Source organism: Schistocerca cancellata, chromosome 10 (genome assembly GCF_023864275.1).
Source record: "Schistocerca cancellata isolate TAMUIC-IGC-003103 chromosome 10, iqSchCanc2.1, whole genome shotgun sequence".
In the NCBI taxonomy this organism is placed as follows: Eukaryota; Metazoa; Arthropoda; class Insecta; order Orthoptera; family Acrididae; genus Schistocerca; species Schistocerca cancellata.
Genome location: NC_064635.1, coordinates 34,727,519 through 34,744,386, shown reverse-complemented (window position 1 = coordinate 34,744,386; position 16,868 = coordinate 34,727,519). Strand labels below are relative to the sequence as shown.

At 44.8% G+C, this 16,868-nt stretch overlaps 1 protein-coding gene across 1 annotated transcript in view; it reads left to right on the top strand.

The window, feature by feature from the left end:
* The first annotated feature begins 490 nt into the window (after window positions 1-490).
* Window positions 491-16,868, top strand: part of LOC126106382 (uncharacterized) — a 66,535-nt gene continuing 50,157 nt past the window's right edge. The window contains exon 1 of the mRNA XM_049912648.1: window positions 491-660. The gene's annotated coding sequence lies outside the window, so the exon portion shown is untranslated. The remainder of the gene's footprint in view (window positions 661-16,868) is intronic.

The following is a 16,868-nucleotide window of genomic DNA, read 5'->3' as shown; positions in this document are numbered from 1 at the left end:
TCATCCTTTCTCCATAGGACATGTACATTGCTATTGAAGTTTTTGTGTATATTACATACAGAAAAACGCGACTAGGATATGGAAAATCGAGGAAATGTGCGTTTTAATACGGCTAACATGGGAATTTTACGCGCGCCCGAGTAAACAGTGTGATTTACGAACAGTAACTTCCCACAACTGCCGCTGGAGTGCTTCGCGATCGCGTATACCACGTTGGGGCCCACGTACCGTATGCACAAGTCGCATCGTTCCTGAGCGTTCAACAGCACGTTGAACTCGGCTGTTCAACGTTGACGTTCGACAGCACGGTCCGTGTGTCGACGGCTTAAGGATGTCCTCGGCAGAAACGGTTTCGTTGACGGCTGGTGCTGCCACCAGCGCCTCGCCCGGCCGCTCTGGTAACTACTACGGAGTGGAGCTAGTGCCTTCGCGGCGCGCACGTTGGCAGGCCTGCCTCACCTCATAGCCAGCGTGGAACTGTGTCCAGTGAGGGGGAAAAGGGGGAGGGGGAGAGAGAGAGAGGATGACCGACACTGCGGTCGACCTGGCCCGCAGCCAGTCTTGTCTGTGTAGTGTCGCGAGGAACGCACATTCCAGCGCGTTGCGGGAACCCACCGACTGTAGCAACAAGTAGCGGAAAGAACGCGCAAGAGACAACAGGTGGGTGACGTCATCACCACTCGCTACCGTGATTGGTTCTGGCAGTCAGCTGACCTCGTTACGAGGCTGCCGTTATCATTATGTTAGAGCTCCTACAGCCCGCACGCTTTTACTTGCTTCTCTCGCTTCCATAACGTGATTAAAGTGCAGTTTTTTGTGCGCTGGTAGTCAAATTTAACTCTACACTCTGCAATCCACTGCGAAATGCATAACAGAGAGTATCAGTTATTAGAGATACTTTCCGTTCCAAGCGCGTACGGAGCGAGGGAAGAATGATTCCATAAGGCAGGATTTCCCAGGCTTTCTGTCACTGCGTACTAGTTGACAATGTTAAAAATTTATGCGTACCAGTACAGCTTGCTCACTTTTTAACGAAGCCTGAGGTGGGGGTTCTTCCCTTTGCAATTCTAAAACTAGTTTGGTATAAGGCTTCTGTAACGTTAGTCTCAAACAACATCAAAACTGCTTTCTGCAACGAGTTTCAAATTCTGTCCTGGGATATGCGCTGGTGCTTGCAAACAACATTTAAGCTCTCATACACAGTGATATTCTGTTGCCTCTGGTGAAAAGTTTCCGAATAGTATAAATTTTTAGCCGACATCTTGCTAGGTTATGTGAGCATGAGCTACCGGTGTAGAAGTTTCATTCTATTCTGTGGCGCTTGTTTTTATTGCGGCACAAGAACTATTTATAAACGGAAAAAAGACGTCTTGAAGGTGAGTTTTTTAACAAATGTGTTGTCGAATTCTTGCCTGGGACGTTGCAAATGAACGTATCTTTTCTAAGAATAGGAAAACTGGCTTTGGGTACTGTTCGGACAACAAGAAAGAAGAAGAATAAAACAGAAACTGCTCTGCTAGTGAAATGCGACAAAATAGTTTTGGTCATTGGCCACATTATGGCGCAAAATGGGAGATGTAGACTTTTGCCTCGGGGATGGTCGATTGTAAAATTCAGAAAATGTGGTACTGTTCTGTGTTTTGTAGCGAAAAGGAATTGTTTTAAGACATTTCACATGCAACAGTGCAAAATGCAGCCATTTTTTCATCCGCAGGAACAACACTATAGTACTTACATTGCAGTACCCATGCGCCTCTTGTGGGCAATGATACTTGCATAGTGTATTTTGAAACAATGTATACAAAAGTCCTCACATGACGATAGTTATATACATCTAATTTAAGTAACTTAACACTTTTTCTTCACAATAGTTCTGCGTGTGCAAAATAAAGGGTTGAAGGCTTCATGTTTTGATTTTAAAGCGTTTCTAAGCATACAACGCACTGGAGAATTCGATTATCACTGGTTTCTGTGTTGGCATTTACCATAAAGCAAAACTGTCAGTAGCTTTCATCATAACTGTGATTAGGTGTTGATTTATGTTTCTTAACTGCATCCTTGGAGGTAGGAGTAGCTTCCTGGCTTAAAAAGTGCTATGTCATTAACTTAAAACACAACCAGATATAAGTGACACAGTCAAGTTAAACTTCACATCACAATTGTAATAGTCAAGAATCAGCTTGCTGTAATACGCACAGTCCGTTCAGACGCAAGCTTTCTTCGTATCACGATGCCATTAATTTTATGGTACAGCCACGAAAGCGGCAATAACAACAATTAACCTTTCACTATTTAATGAGTACAGCAACGCCACAGGTTGGTGCAAGGCGTAAGGTGGCAGTACCTGCAAAGAGGAACGAAAATTTTAGAATAACCGACGACAACACCCTATCAAAATTTCGTCAAGGTCAAAACAAGATGACTCATTCCCGGCCAAGGCAGCGACGACTAACGCAGGGATGGTACAATCAGGCCTTTCCGTTAGGGACGGAAAAAACCTGCCGGTTAAAACCGATTCCAGAATTTTAGGTCTGAATAACTGGTATTTTTCGGTATTTGCTTGGTCTCGGTTGTAATTGGCGTTTTCATTTTTTACTAAAAGCTGGATAAAAAACCGAAATCTCAATTTAGCAGCAGTGTAAAAATTTAGTTTTTAAATAAACCTTTTTTTAATGAACGAGAAATTTTTATTCGTAAAATCAGCATTGTGTTGAAATATTGCGTCGTTGTAGAAAATGGGATAAGCTATCAATACCTATTTTAATAACAATGCCGACATAAACGAGTAATAAACAGATGGCATAAGAACTGGTACAGCATTGCTGAGACGACAGTGTGCCTTTTACCATGTGACATGGCTTGTTGGATAGTATGCCTGTATCTGATGTATTCAAGACTTTCCCAGCTGGTCTACATGGCAGTGGCCAGACATCAGTTTTCTTACAGAATGGCCCCGTCCCTGGTCTGGAAATACTTTACAAAGAGTGGAATCAATGAAGTGCTATGCTCCATTTGCTTTAAAAGATTAAAAACCAGAGGAGACACAGCAAACTTGTGACACAATATAAGGAGAAAACCTGAAAACTTAATAATTCGTTCATAGTTTACAATAAAAATAGAAGACAGGTGACCTGCTACCTGCGCCTATATATTAACCTGCCTTTATCTGCTTGTAGCCCTTGAAAACGGACAAATTAACATGGAAAATATACAGGGTGTTTCAGAAGTGATGGTCAATATTCAGAGAAATGGCAGGAATGCTTATTCGAAACAAAAAAGTCAAGTAAACATGAGCTCCGCATACATTAAGAGCTATAAGGAATTCTTGATCTTCGATACTGTGAAACAAATGTCTTCTATTGCAAGCTCTTTGCTTTCCATATTTTGCGAAGTGGAAGTATGGACCAAAACAAGACAAAAATGTCCAATAACGATGTGCTTTAAAATGCATACCTTAAAAGTTATTAGAAGAGTTGTGTTTCAAAGTAGCAAAGTTGAACAAGTGATCACAGTTCTTAAGGTATGCATTTTAAAGCACGGGTTAAATGCACGTTTTTTTCTTGTTTTGGGCCATACTTCCACTTCCCAAAATATGGAAAGCAAAGAGCTTGCAATAGAAGAGATTTGTTTCGCCCGAAGGTGAAGAATTCCTCATAGCTCTTAAGGTGTGAGTTTTAGAGTCCATGTTTACTTGACTTTTTTGTTTCGAATGATCATTCCTGTCGTACCCCTGAATATTGACCATCACTTCTGAAACACCCTGTAGTTCAACTATAGATTCACCCATTAGCACTGATTGTTCATTGTTTCCAAATAGTGTTACATGATTTTGAGCATTGTTTTAAAAAATTTTGAATCAATAGCAGAATACTGGTGGTTTTTTTTTCTGGTGATCAACCAGTTACCACTTTCCGAGAAGACCAGCGAACTGTGCGCGGGCTGATTTTCTTTTATTTCCCTATTTAATTCAATATTTACATTCTATGTGTCTTGAAACTGACAGAGTCAAAATTTTTCAGCCTTCGTTCGATTTCTACATAAATTACTGGAAATAATAGGAATAAAAAAAAACGAAAATCGGTTATTTCAGAAACCGGTTATTGTGAGTAGTTTCAACAGTCCGATTACAACAGTTGAAAAACGATATAATAGAGAACCGGTTGTTTCACCGTAACCGTCATCCCTGCTTCCTATGTCCTGCATACAGTCCGAACAAAACATTCTGCTGTAAATACATTACCTTTAACATTTTCACAGACGCTACTTTTATCAGTCAGCCTTCCCAGTGTCTTGTTACTTTGAAAATAAAGTGACGAGAAAGAATAATTTTTCTTATACGAGGTGCATTCAAGTTCTAAGGCCTCCGATTCTTTTTCTAATTAACTACTCACCCGAAATCGATGAAACTGGCGTTACTTCTCGACGTAATCGCGCTGCAGACGTACACTTTTTTCACAACGCTGACGCCATGATTCCGTGGCAGCGGCGAAGGCTTCTTTAGGAGTCTGTTTTGACCACTGGAAAATCGCTGAGGCAATAGCAGCACGGCTGGTGAATGTGCGGCCACGGAGAGTGTCTTTCATTGTTGGAAAAAGCCAAAAGTCACTAGGAGCCAGGTCAGGTGAGTAGGGAGCATGAGGAATCACTTCAAAGTTGTTATCACGAAGAAACTGTTGCGTAACGTTAGCTCGATGTGTGGGTGCGTTGTCTTGGTGAAACAGCACACGCGCAGCCCTTCCCGGACGTTTTTGTTGCAGTGCAGGAAGGAATTTGTTCTTCAAAACATTTTCTTAGGATGCACTTGTTACCGTAGTGCCCTTTGGAACGCAATGGGTAAGGATTACGCCCTCGCTGTCCCAGAACATGGACACCATCATTTTTTCAGCACTGGCGGTTTATTGTCACACGATGTTCTGCCTTCATTAAACTGTCGCACCCACGAACGCACTTTCGATACATCCATAACTCCATCACCACATGTCTCCTTCAACTGTCGATGAATTTCAATTGGTTTCACAGCACGCAAATTCAGAAAACGAATGATTGCACGCTGTTCAAGTAAGGAAAAACGTCGCAATTTGAAGTATTTAAAACAGTTCTCATTCTCGCCGCTGGCGGTAAAATTCCATCTGCTGTACGGTGCTGCCATCTCTGGGACGTATTGACAATGAACGCAGCCTCATTTGAAAAAAAAATGAGCATGTTTCTATCTCTTTCCAGTCCGGAGAAAAAAAAATCGGAGGCCTTAGAACTTGAATGCACCTCTTATCTGTATCTGTCTTACTCGCTTATACGTGTACAACCGGAAAAGTCCTTTGTGTAGAAGGGGCACGTGTACCACCGACTGGAAACCCCTGCCATAAGGCATCCGAATGTGCTTTGTTAGTGTAATCTTATCTTGGCAGTTCCTACTGGAGTGATATGTGTGGGCTTGTGGTATATTCCTGAGTCCTGAAACACAACTCCTCCTCGAAAGTGTGCAAGTAGGCTTGCATGAGATTGCTGAAGTAAATCTTCAAGTGTTTGACAGCCCTTCTGTGAGAAAAACAGACCTGTGACAATTCGTGTCTCCTTCATTTGTATACGTTCTATAAAAGCTGTTAGCTGGATTTGGTATGGGTCTCTTCGTACGACTGCCATTTCAACACAATATCAGGGTGTCTACGTGGACAAGAAAAAAAAATTCCCGGATTTCCCGGTTAAAAACACAATTTCTCCCGGATGAAATTGCGTATAAAGCGGGTGAAAATACATCCGGGTTAAGTAACAGTATACTTTCCCTCGGAGCTATAAAACGTATCAGTCCTTTGAATCGTAAAGGCCTTATACCGGCGGAGGACGTCCCACCACTTTAGGAAACGAAATCCTGGAAAAACAATGCGTTTGGAAAGTTGTTTGATGCGAGACAATTATTTTCGTATTGCGAAAGTGTTCACACAAATTCCACAAATTACAACACGGTAGCTTCCGAAACTCTAAAATAGAGATTGCGTTGAGCGATGCACTTTTGTCAGCCAGTCATAGCTCATGTCACGTGACCTCGCTAGCGAATGACGGCAGTTATTCAGAGCACGAGGCCTACGAGAAAGACAGGCCGCGGCGCGTACGTTACGAAGGTAGGCCGAGCTCGCTCAATTCAGCAAAGTGCGTTTCTACACCGGTTAACTCGTAAGCAGATGTGTATGTACGAACGAGAATTGCATCGTCTATTGGCATCCACTGTTATTAGTCCTACAATGATAGGAAGTCCGTAGGCCTACTAACAGGCTCTAATCTGGCAATTAAAATCGTGTCAAAATGATTATCAGTTGCGTAGAAAAGTCGAAGTGTTCTGGCATGAAGAGACTTGTGACATTGCTCAGTAAAATATTATGCAAATTTTTTTAAGGTCAATTACACTTTTTGGCATCGATTGCATTATTTTTTATCTATGAAAGAACAACATTAAATATGAAAACTAACCTGAAGCTCGGTCTTTTTTTTAGCGTGTGTTACATGTTAAGTCATACCAAATACAAATGTGCCGGTAAAATTTTAAATAGTGGCATAAATGACTTATCTTCTGGGCCCGACAGTTTTCAAATGGCTGATCCCCAAAGTGTTACGTTTTGAATGAGAGTTATAACGCCCTGTGATTTAAGAAATTCACTGCACATTCTCACACGTAACATAAATCATCTTGCATGGAAATTTACTTTGAAAGTAACGCATCTCAAGCCACTATTCGTAATATTTTCTGGTGATCTGTTACAAATTTAAACAATTGTGACGTCACGCACATCGAATGCACGTTAGTTGTTACGGACGTTCGACCTAAAGCCTTTGACACTTTTCGGTGTCGGCAAACTGGTCTGTGCATTGTGTAAATTACCCATTTTCTATCCAACTAAACTTTTATTTTGGTGTTATTCTCTGATTTACGTTTCATTGCTGCAGTATTATTCAGCAGTAGTGGACTAAAGTTCTTTGTCAGCGTATCTGATCTTACACGTCAAATCTACAAAACTAACTGAAATCTAAAACAATGAAAAATCCCGGAATTCTAAAAAATTCCCGGGTTTTTCCCGGAGTAGTCCCGGATGAAAAAATTCCCGGGTTTTTTCCGGATCTCCCGAATGTCCCGGGCCGTATACACCCTGAATATAGAATTCATTTGATCTCAAGTCAAATGACATATTGCTACAAAGAACAAAAAAATTTACGTTGACTGAAGTCGCCTGCCTTTTGAAGGACGCAACTGAAAGGGTGACACAAGAAGACTGACAGACAGTAGTGAAATATGTGATGTAGGAAGCATGGAATACTGAAGGTACATTAAAGACTTTACATCTATCACTATACCCATTGTTTCACTGACCAGCTCTCAACTAAGCTGTGTTTTTGCATTATGTGAGTAGTGTATAGTATAAAGGGCATTTAAAAGAACCTCTTATCCATATTAAATCTTACGTTTGTCAATTTATTTCGATCAATTCCTCTTTCCTGTTGTGAGAATAAGGAACACTTTTTAGCCAGCTGACATCACATGCTTATGGTTACACACCGTTTTAAATGCCGGCCGCTGTGGCCGAGCGGTTCTAGGCGCTTCAGTGCGGAACCGCGCTGCTGCTACGGTCGCAGGTTCGAATCCTGCCTCAGGCACGGATGTGTGTGATGTCCTTGGGTTAGTTTGGTTTAAGTAGATCTACATCTAGGGGACTGATGACCTCAGATGTTAAGTCCCATAGTGCTTAGAGCCATTTGTAAACCGTTTTAAATATATTTCATTTCATGTAGACAGCAAATGCCACATCTTTGGAACTTAAATGTCAGGTGCTAACTAGCTTAAAACAGAGTTTGGAGCCATTGCTAGAGTTGGCCACGCGAGTGTTTCGTAAGGACTCTTATTTCTAGACTGATTACATTTTCCTAGTATTCTACCAACGCCCCGAAATTTGCCATTTCCTTTACCAATGACTGAGTCTGTGTGATCATTCCATTTTATATCCCTACACACTGTTACACTCAGGTTTTGGTATGACTGCCCAAATTAAAAAAAAAAAAGAAAATACCGTTCAAATGTGTGTGAAATCTTATGAGACTTAACTGCTAAGGTCATCAGTCCCTAAGCTTACACACTACTTAACCTAAATTATCCTAAGGACAAACACACACACCCATGCCCGAGGGAGGAATCGAACCTCCGCCGGGACCAGCCGCCCAGTCCATGACTGCAGCGCCACAGACCGCTCGGCTAATCCCGCGCGGCGCCTAATTCTAATAATGATACACTTCTCTTGGTATCATTTCTGAAGTGCATTATTTTAACTTTCTGGTCATTAAAGGCAAGATCCCATTCTTTACACTACTATGAAATTTTATCAAGATCCAACTGTACTTCATTACAGATAACAGCATCATCTGCAGAAAATATATTAATATTGTCAGCTTGCTCATTAATGTATAAAACATGAAGCACAGTAAACTGAATAATTTTCTCCATGGCGCGTTTCCAGGGCTTTAGCCCCGAGCTTTGACTGCACAGTCTTTTCACTTTACTGATACGTAGATAATGCTGTATTCTCTACGATCTTTTTTATTTTTTTGTTGCATTATATTGCATAAAAACCACCGACAACTGTTACTGTATATGACAACTTATTGTGCGCATTAATTAAATTGACATTACGCGTCAATTGTAAGAGTGTCAAGCAAACCAGTTTTCTTCCACTAATATTGTTTATTACTAAACAGTTTTCCATCGAATATTCTGCCAGTGGCGTGATAATCAGAAAATGTTAGGCCGTAAACAAATATATGTGAAACAAAGGGCTGTTTGTTTGTCTTTAACCATTACATATGAAAAGTTTCTATCTGCAAACGACGGAAGGATCAGTTAAGATGACGAGTTATTTACTTAAAACGCACCGCAGAAACGTTGTCCATCTCTCAGAAGGCAAGGAAATGCTGTTAGACAGTCAGAAGTTTACTTCGTAGGTTAACACAGACGAAGCACTTATTTCTGTAGTATATTGTCGGTAGTTAATCAGTTCATCTATGGTGACATACAACGTAGAGAACCTATCTAACACTTTTAAGAAATACAGCGAGTAAAGTGTGATGGCTATAATGTCAGTGATCTCTAAATGCAGCTACTAATGTAGTTCATATGAATAAAGTGTTACCCATTGGACAAGATTTTGAATTTTTCTTACGTGCTTTATTAAATTACTGGTTATTCTACAGTGTATTTGAGAAACTCTTGGTAAGATTGCTGTAGTATACGTAGTGATGTGACATAGCTTCTCAATACCACCGGCTATCTGTTACAAAGGGATGTGTAAAACGTCTGGTGAAATCTAACTGCATACCATAGAGAGTCCGTCACGTAAGACTTAACACCCCTTTCATATTGTGATCGCTTCCAGATATCGAAAAGAAGTTTTTGGCAAATGATAAAGTGACTTAACTCTCGTATCGATAGTGCTAATGAAGCAAGTATGATTCTTTAAATACACTCCTGGAAATTGAAATAAGAACACCGTGAATTCATTGTCCCAGGAAGGGGAAACTTTATTGACACATTCCTGGGGTCAGATACATCACATGATCACACTGACAGAACCACAGGCACATAGACACAGGCAACAGAGCATGCACAATGTCGGCACTAGTACAGTGTATATCCACCTTTCGCACCAATGCAGGCTGCTATTCTCCCATGCAGACGATCGTAGAGATGCTGGATGTAGTCCTGTGGAACGGCTTGCCATGCCATTTCCACCTGGCGCCTCAGTTGGACCAGCGTTCGTGCTGGACGTGCAGACCGCGTGAGACGACGCTTCATCCAGTCCCAAACATGCTCCATGGGGGACAGATCCGGAGATCTTGCTGGCCAGGGTAGTTGACTTACACCTTCTAGAGCACGTTGGGTGGCACGGGATACATGCGGACGTGCATTGTCCTGTCGGAACAGCAAGTTCCCTTGCCGGTCTAGGAATGGTAGAACGATGGGTTCGATGACGGTTTGGATGTACCGTGCACTATTCAGTGTCCCCTCGACGATCACCAGTGGTGTACGGCCAGTGTAGGAGATCGCTCCCCACACCATGATGCCGGGTGTTGGCCCTGTGTGCCTCGGTAGTATGCAGTCCTGATTGTGGCGCTCACCTGCACGGCGCCAAACACGCATACGACCATCATTGGCACCAAGGCAGAAGCGACTCTCATCGCTGAAGACGACACGTCTCCATTCGTCCCTCCATTGACGCCTGTCGCGACACCACTGGAGGCGGGCTGCACGATGTTGGGGCGTGAGCGGAAGACGGCCTAACGGTGCGCGGGACCGTAGCCCAGCTTCATGGAGACGGTTGCGAATGGTTCTCGCCGATACCCCAGGAGCAACAGTGTCCCTAATTTGCTGGGAAGTGGCGGTGCGGTCCCCTGCGGCACTGCGTAGGATCCTACGGTCTTGGCGTGCATCCGTGCGTCGCTGCGGTCCGGTCCCAGGTCGACGGGCACGTGCACCTTCCGCCGACCACTGGCGACAACATCGATGTACTGTGGAGACCTCACGCCCCACGTGTTGAGCAATTCGGCGGTACGTCCACCCGGCCTCCCGCATGCCCACTATACGCCCTCGCTCAAAGTCCGTCAACTGCACATACGGTTCACGTCCACGCTGTCGCGGCATGCTACCAGTGTTAAAGACTGCTATGGAGCTCCGTATGCCACGGCAAACTGGCTGACACTGACGGCGGCGGTGCACAAATGCTGCGCAGCTAGCGCCATTCGACGGCCAACACCGCGGTTCCTGGTGTGTCCGCTGTGCTGTGCGTGTGATCATTGCTTGTACAGCCCTCTCGCAGTGTCCGGAGCAAGTATGGTGGGTCTGACACACCCGTGTCAATGTGTTCTTTTTTCCATTTCCAGGAGTGTAGAATGATGCATCTTTTTAACGGCATCCGCAAGCGCATGAAAATCGACTACAGGGATATAATGCTTGGGAATGTTGACGTTGAAACTGTTTGCGTAACAATCCGAGAAATATTCTAAAACCTGAAAGCAAGCCTGTCACTACAGCAAGTATTCGGAGGACCTTATTTCGAAAGTCTTATAGATTTTTGCTGTTTTAGTCTGCATCGCTTGGGAGGCGACACATCATTTGTCCAACGTGTGCTCTTTACCGACGGAGACCGTTTAGGAACTACTATAATGTAAATTTACGGGACATATTCTACTGGGAAGCTGGAAGTCCACGCTGACTTCGTCGGGTTCAGCAACAACAACAACAACAACAACCACCTTAAAAGCGTAAACCTATGCTGCGGCATCGTAGAAAATACCAGTACCGGACCTTTCTTCATCCCATTGATGTTAAATGGAAATACGAAGAGTCCAACAGTCTATCTGTTCTTCTGGAAGAGGTGTCGCTGAATAAACGACAGAGTATGTGGTTCGAACACGACCGCTCCACAGCTCACTCTTCCTCCCTCGCAACGCAAATACTGAGTGAAAAGTTTCCTGACCGTTCTGTAGGACGTAATGCTGCAATATAATAGCTCACCAGTCTCTTGATTTGACTGCTGTAGAGTGCTTTCAATGGGGAGCACTGAAAGATGTAGTTCATAATGAGCCGCTACGAAGCCGAACGATATACGCCATCGAAACGTCGCATTACGTAACGGCGTATCATCCGATGTAAGTTCATCTAACCATCGAACGGTGATGGCAGACGTGTCTTGAAGTCGACGGTAAACAATTTGATCGCATGCTTAAGTAAAGTGTCAAACGAAGTTTAGTTAAGGAAACTACAATGATGAGCCAGAGAAACTGGTACACCTGCCTAACATCGTGTAGGGCCCCCGGCAGCACGCAGAAGTGTCGCAACGTGACGTGGCATGGACACGACTAATGTCTGAAGTAGTGCTGGAGGGAACTGACACCAGGAATCCTGCAGGGCTGCCCATAGATCTGTTCGAATGCAAGGAGGTGGAGATCTCTTCTGAACAGCACGTTGCAAGGCATCTGAGAAACGCTCAATAATGTTCATGCCTGGGGAGTTTGGTGTACAGCGGAAGTGTTTAAACTCGGAAGAGTGTTCCTGGAGCCACTCTGCAGCAATTCTAGACGTGTGCGGTGTCGCATTGTCCTGCCAGAATTGTCTTAAGTCCGTCGGAATGCTCAATGGACGTGAATGGATGCAGGTCATCAGAATGCTTCCATACATGTCACCTGTCAGAGTCATGTCAATAGGTATCTGCGATCCCAGATCACTCCAACTGCACACGCCCCACACCATTACAGAGCCTCCACCAGCTTCAACAGTCCCCTGCTGACGTGCAGGGTCCATGGATTCATGAGGTTGCCTCCATACCCGCTCACGTCCATCTGCTCGATACAATTTGAAACGAGACTCGACCGATCACGCAACATGTTTCCAGTCATCAACAGTCCAATGTCGAAGTTGACGGGCCAAGACGAGCCGTAAGGCTTTGTGTCGTGCAGTCATCAAGGGTACACGAGTAGACCTTCGTCCCCGAAAGGCCATATCGATTATGTTTCGTTTAATGGTTCGCACACTGACACTTGTTGATGGCCCAGCATTGAAATCAGCAGCAATTTGTGGAAGGTCGAACTTCTGTTACAATGAACGATTCTCTTCATAGTTGGTCCCGTTCTTGCAAGGATCTTCTCCCAGCCGCAGCGATGTCGGAGATTTGATATTTTACCGGATTCGTGATATTCACTGTACACTAGCGAAATGGTCGTACGGGAATCCCCACTTCATCGCTACCTGGAAGAAGCTGTGTCCCATCGTTCGTGCGCCGACTACAACACCACGTTCAAACTCACTTAAATCTAGATAACCTGTCAATGTAGAAGCAGTAAACGATCTAACAACTGCGACAGGCACTTGTCGCCTTACAATATGTGATCAAAAATATCCGGACGCATGGCTGAAAAAGACTTCCAAGTTCGTGGCTCCCTCCATTGGTACTGCTGGAATTCAGTAAGGTGTTAGCCCATCCTTAGCCTTGATGACAGCTTCCACCCTCGCAGGTATACGTTCAATAAGGTGCTGGAAGGTTTCTTGGGGAATGGCAGCCCGTTCTTCACGGAGTGCTGCACTGAGGAGACGTATCGATGTCGGTCGGTTGAGGCCTGGCACGAAGTCAGCCTTCCAAAACATCCCAGAGGTGTTCTGTAGGATTCAGGTCAGGACTCTGTGCAGGCCAGTCCATTACAGTGATGTTATTGTCGTGTAACCACTCCACCGCAGGCCGTGCATTATGAACAGATGCTCGATCGTGTTGAAAGATGCAATCGCCATCCCCGAACTGCTCTTCAACAGTGGTAAGCAATAAGGTACTTAAAACATCAATGTAGGCCTGTGTTGTGATAGTGTCGCGCAAAACAAGGAGGAGTGCAAGCCACCTCCTTGAAAAACACGACCACACCATAACACCACCGCCTCCGAATTTTACTGTCTGCACTTCACCCTCTGGCAGATGACGTTCACCGGGCATTCGCCATACCCACACCCTACCATCGGATCGCCACTTTGTGTACCGTGATTCGTCACTCCACACAACCTTTTTCCATCGTCAATCGTCTGATGCTTACGCTCCTTACACCAAGCGAGGCCTCGTTTGGCATTTACCGGCGTGATGTGTGGCTTTGCCCAACCACTCGACCATGAAATCCGAGTTTTCCCACCTCCCGCCTAACTGTCATAGGATTTGCAGTGGATCCTGATGCATTTTGGAATTCCTGTGTGATGGTCTGGAGATGTCTGCCTATTACACATTACGACCCTCTTCAACTGTCGGTGGTCTCTGTCAGTCAACAGACGAGTTCGGCCTGTACGCTTTTGTGCTGTATTTGTCCCTTCACGTTTGCCCTTCACTATCACATAGGAAACAGTGGACATATGGATGTTTAGGAGAGTGGAAATCTCGCATACAGACGTATGACTCAAGTGACATCCAGTCACCCGCCCAGTTCCAAGACCGTGAGTTCCGCGGAGGGCCCCATCCTGCTGTCTCACGATGTCTAATGTCTACTGAGGGCGCTGATATGGAGTACCCGGCAGTAGGTACCAGCACAATGCACCTAATAAGAAAAACATATGTTTTTGGGGGTGTCCGGCTACTTTTGATCACATAGTATATATAGGCGTTGCTGACCGCAGCGGCGTTTTGTCCCTGTTTACACATCTCCGTATTTGAATACGCATTCCTATACCATTTTCACTGGCGCGTCTGTGAATTTACTTTGAGTGTGACATGTCGTAAGTCATACTTATTTAAAGAGTATTCTGTCTTATTACAGTATGCTCAAATGTATGTGAATTCTTATGGGACCAAACTGCTGATGTTATGGGTCCCTAGCCGGCCGGGGTGGTCGAGCGGTTCTAGGCGCTACAGTCTGGAGCCCCGCGACCGCTATGGTCGCAGGTTCGAATCCTGCCTCGGGCATGGATGTGTGTGATGTCCTTACGTTAGTTAGGTTTAAGTAGTTCTAAGTTCTAGGGGACTGATGACCTCAGAAGTGAAGTCCCATAGTGCTCAGAGCCATTTGAACCGTTTTTTCATGGGTCTCTAGACGTACACACTACTTAAACTAACTTTAACCTCCAGCGTGAACGGCCGCGTATTCCGTGATATGGCGCGTCTTATTACAGTTCCGAGTAGTATATATAGATACATTTATGCGACAGCGCGCGGATTACGTTAAGAAGCATTTCGGCTCTGCAGCCCAAAGACAGATCAGTTATCATTTTTTTTTTCGAATCTAAGAAAGTTAATACAGTTATTTCCTTGTTCCCTTGAGTAGGACTGTTTAAGAAGTATGAATGACAGATATTTCTATTTCGGCTTTCAGAAGTAAGCAGCAACGGGAAGGGTTTAAACTGGAAACTGCCTGATAGAACTGTGGTCACAGAATGAGATTTTCACTCTGCAGCGGAATGTGCACTATTATGAACTGCGGTTGCTTCAGCAAAAGCCTGGAGAGGTGCACAGATTCTAAATAGTTGTCCTCAGGTGCGTCTGACGCGCCAGAAGCTTGCATATACCACAGTTCCAAACACGAAAATCATTTCTGGCCCTGTACCAATGTCGTATAGGAAATGACGTTTTACCCCATTAGCGTAGGTCTGCCTTACTGCATACAGTGATCAGCCAAAACAGTATGCCCACTGCGACGTTACATGCCGCCTATTGGCTTTGCGGGCACGTGAAGCCGTAACAAATGTACGTAAGCGGAGCAGACACAGGTGGGGGATAACCCCAGCGAAGATATGTGCTGTAAATGGGGAAATCCACCGAGATAAGCGACGTTGACAAAGGGCAGGTTATTATTACGCTGAGTCTGTGAACGAGTATCTAAATGGTTCAAATGGCTCTGAGCACTTTGGGACTTAACATCTGAGGTCATCAGTCCCCTAGGACTTAGAACTACTTAAACCTAACTAACCTGAGGACATCACACACATCCATGCCCGAGGCAGGATTCGAACCTGCGACCGTAGCCGTCGCGCGGTTCCGGACTGAAGCGCCTAGAACCGCTCGTCCACCGCGGCCGTCAACGAGTATCTCGAAACAGGCGAAGCTGGTCGAATGTTGACGTGCTACTGTCGTGAGCATCTACTGAAAGACGTAGGACAGTGAAAATACACGAGGCGCTAAATGGTCGAACGTCGACGACTCTTCATACAACGTGGGGTTCGGAGCTCGTCTATTCTGTAAAGCAGAAGAGATGGTGATCTGTGGCATTTCTACTGAAAGAGTACAATGCTTTGCACGCACAATTTGGACCTCACCGGTTATCGTACATCGTTGGACATAGAGCTCCGCAGCAGACCACCCCTACGTGTTCACATGTTGACCCAACGACATCGCCAATTACGATTGCAGTGGGCACGGGACCATCCGGATTCGACCGCCGATCAATGGAAACGTATCGGCTCTTCGGGTGAATCGTATTTTAGCCACACCGGGTCGATGGCCATCTGCACAAACTCCGTCATCGAGGTGAACGGCGGCTCGAAACGTGTAGCGCGCTACGGACGCAAACTGGTGGGAGCAGAATTAAGCTGTGGGAGACATTCTCCTGCGCTTGCATGGGACCCGAGGCAGTAATCGAAGACACGCTGACAGCTGCGAACCACCTTCACGCTTGATGTCTTCCCCGACGGTGTTGTCGTCTTTCAGCAGTATAATTGTCCGTATTTGTATGGAGTGTAGCCATGTATGCAAGTGAAACATGGACGGTAAATAGTTTAGACAAGAAGAGAATAGAAGCTTTCGAAATGTGGTGCTAGACGAGAACGCTGAAGATTAGATGGGTTGATCACATAACTAATGAGGAGGTATTGAATAGAATTGGGGAGGAGTAGTGGCACAACTTGACTAGAAGAAGAGGGATAACAAATTTAGTACTGGAAGGCAGCTTGGAGGGTAAAAATCGTAGAGGGAGACAAAGAGATGAATACACTAAGCAGATTCAGAAGGATGTAGGCTGCAGTAGGTACTGGGAGATGAAGAATAGAGTAGCATCGAGAGCTGCATCAGACCAGTCTCAGGACTGAAGACCACAACAACAACAACAACAACAACAACAACAACAACAATTGTCCGTATCTCGGAGCCAGAACCATTCAACAGTGGTTTGATGAAAATTATAGTGAACGCACGTTGCTGTCTCAGCGACCAAATTCTCCTCATGTAAATCCTATGGAATCCATCGGGGTCGCTGTCGGGCGCCATCACAGCGTTCGCAAATCAACGTCCCGTTGTCTGTACGAATTACATGACCTGTGTTGAGGTATCTAATGCCGCATACCTCCAAAAACCTTCCAGCAAACTATGGAATCCCTGATACGG